This window comes from Sesamum indicum, linkage group LG6, assembly GCF_026168435.1.
Source record: "Sesamum indicum cultivar Baizhima isolate 11 linkage group LG6, ASM2616843v1, whole genome shotgun sequence".
NCBI classification, from domain to species: Eukaryota; Viridiplantae; Streptophyta; class Magnoliopsida; order Lamiales; family Pedaliaceae; genus Sesamum; species Sesamum indicum.
In genome coordinates this window covers 17,427,011-17,430,185 of record NC_142662.1, presented here as the reverse complement: position 1 = coordinate 17,430,185, position 3,175 = coordinate 17,427,011, and the positions used below count along the sequence as shown (strand labels likewise).

Genomic DNA, 3,175 nt, shown 5'->3' with positions numbered 1-3,175 from the left:
AATATTTGATCAAAAATGATCTAACGGTCATTAAAATAAGAAATAACATATATTAAGTAAGGGTATAACAGTTATTTCCTAAAAAAATTAACACCATTAGTTAGATCTAACGGAGAGGGACGATTGAGCTATGTTTAATAAACACAAAGGGGTTTTAGCCTAGTTTTAAAATAAAAAGGGGGTTTTAGTCAACTTTTTAAAACGCAGGGGGAAGGGGGCGGGGTTATATATTCTGTCCTCAAAAAAATACGAGTTTTTTTTTGTTATAGTTAATTATTATAGTTAAAAGGTAAAGAATTATAGTTAATACTAATCATCTATAGCTACGCAATGATGTTTTGCAAATGAAATTAAAACATTAACTAAAGCTAAAATTGATGGTAAATATTTTGGACATATGTACAACATAGTCTGTTGTTGATTAATCTTGGTAAAAACTTAAATATTCGTATTAATTTTATTTTAATCGTGATGATAGTATTGATTTGTTATATTTTAAATTGTAATAATTATTGTATAGGAAATAATTTATTTTGTTTTACTGATCTACCATTCACATGCCTTACTCCAATAGGAGTCATAATAGTGTTGCAACTTTGGGACCTCACTTTAGAAAAAATTTAACATTTAACTATAGTTAATTGTTATGTTAAAAGTAAATAGTCGTAATAAATTGTTATCGATCACGACCAACAATTGTTGTTGGCTATTGTCTCTAAGTTATTTGTCATGGCAAAAAATCAATATAAAAATAATTTTCATAGTGGATAATTTAAGTTTTTGAATTGATTTTTTTATCATGATTAATAATAATTATCTACGATAATTTTAGTTCATAACCAATAAAAATATAATCAATATATAGTAAATTTTCGTTTAGTGTCACCAATTAAATTGTCGAGCATGGAGCATTTGAAAAGCTTTGAATAATTTCATTTTATTGCTAAATCCATAAAAAAATCAGTACTGCAATAGAAGCTATATTGACAATTAATAGAAGGTCAGACCTTCTATTAGCCAATCAAATGGACCAATAATTAAGCAGAAAACTGATATAACACAAAGAAACAATATTGAGAAAGACCATACAGAAAAAATACTTAGAAAATAAACAGTAGAGAGGATAATTAAACTTGGTTGGCTTATGCACACTGGAAGCCAGATGGGGCCTTCTTGCCGCAGTAGTTGAGAAGCAAGCTGAGGGAGACTGGAACATTGAGGTTAATGCCCAAGACATTGGCTTTGATGGCTGTGCAAAGGCATACGGCAGCCTCAAGATCTGCCAAGCCTTCAATGAGTGTGCAGCATGGAGTCTTGGGTGGGGTTCCCACGACGAGGTGCACCAAGTCGTTGAGCAAGTTGGCGCAAACTCCCAACTTGAGGGTGTCTTTTGGGCACTTGGCCTTGGAGGGCTTGTGGCCGTGGCCGTGGCTGGGGGTTTTGGGTGTTGGTGGGCAGGGAACAGAAGTTGAGGTCACCATTGTGAAGAAGAGAAGGTTGAAGAGAAGCAGAAGGGCAGTGGATGTGGCAGCTCTTGAAGCCATTTCTTGATTATGGAATGCTATGTGGCAGCTTTTGCTTCAAGGCTGTGTGATGGGAAAATGGAGAGAAGAGTGCTGGGGTTTTATAGATGAACAATATGAATATTTTAACCATTTCTTGGTTAATAATATTGTGAGGGTACAAGTGGTTGATGAAATGTAGAATATGCAAAGACAAGCTGGCCATGCATTTCCAGATCCAAAGATAAGTCTATAGAATTGGAGTTATCTGAATTTGAGGAGTCGTTATTTATTTTTCTTACTTCAATTTTAAATAAGATGTAATTGATCTTATTTAAATAGATCTCAATAACTCATCCACGTCCAACCAACACAAATTAAGGAAAAGCCATAAATTCCTTACATGTGATCAAACTACGAAAACTTTGCAAGAAAATTCCTTTGTGAAAAAAATGGACATATGTACAACATGAGGCAGCCATATATTCCTCATCACACGAGACAGCAGTCAAGATCTTAATACAGAATTACAGGCGTCAATTATTAAGATTAAACAGTGATTAGTGTTGATCTTTATTAATTAATTATTCAAGATTTGGACTCATTTGTGATAAGATGGACAGATGCTCTTCGATGGATAAGCAAAGCACATGATCATGTGCATACGGAAAAAAATGGAATTTTGATCCTGTAATTTATTAACATAGTATTTTTTGTCCTGCACGAATTAATTTTCATGTCGTAGCAAGAAAATTACTTGTGACTTACACATGACCCGTTTAAATTACAATTTTAATTCTGTAATTTAGGGGATGTTAGCATTTTTAGTCCTTTAATTTTGGCGAGTTGGCATTTTTTGTCCTGTATGAATTTATAAGACTAAAATTATAATTTAATCAAGTCATGATGCACAAGTCACATGCAATTTTCTGATCAAATTGACTGAAAAATTACTAAAATTGCAAAAAATATGAGGTTGAAAGATTAAATTACAAAATTAATTTATACAAAATCAAAAATACCACCCACTAAATTACAAAACTAAAATTGCTTTTCTTCTTCCAGATTCGTGTTTAACATATTTTACTAGCACTGGTCTAAACTACCCGATGTGCCTTCATGTTCTTGGAGTCCTTTGGATTATTAGGAATGTTGTTTGATCAAAATGCCAATATTCTGCCTTTTCTATATTTATTTGTCGCATATGATTTATTCCCTCCTGTAATATTTGTATGTCCCTCCCTACAGAAAAACTGTCTGATTGTCAAAGAAATTGCGACGGATTCTACCAAAAAACCGTTGCAGAAATTTTTGCCACAAAATGAAAGTCCGTGGCACCACAATTAGTCACAAAAAGAATCATAACATTTAATCACGGTTAGTTGCCATGGTTAATATTGAATAACTGTAGCAAATAGTTATTGACTATGGCTATGCAACGGTTGTTAGTTGTGGTTTTGTGAGGGTGACTAAAACATTTTTCATAGCTCATATGTTTCGACCATGACAAATAACTCTTTCATGGTGGAAACGTTAGTTTGTTGTATTGGTTTAATTTAATCGCAATTAATAGTAGTCATTTACCATTGTTTTTAGCCATAACCACTAATATTGTAGCTAATGGTAATTTGTTTTCTAGTGAGTGTTATAGGGGCGACACAGATTTTGTAGTC

At 32.9% G+C, this 3,175-nt stretch overlaps 1 pseudogene; it reads right to left on the bottom strand.

Annotated features, from left to right (window-relative positions):
- Positions 1 to 911: 911 nt before the first annotated feature.
- Positions 912 to 1,604, bottom strand: LOC105164307 (14 kDa proline-rich protein DC2.15 pseudogene; annotated as a pseudogene).
- Positions 1,605 to 3,175: the final 1,571 nt, after the last annotated feature.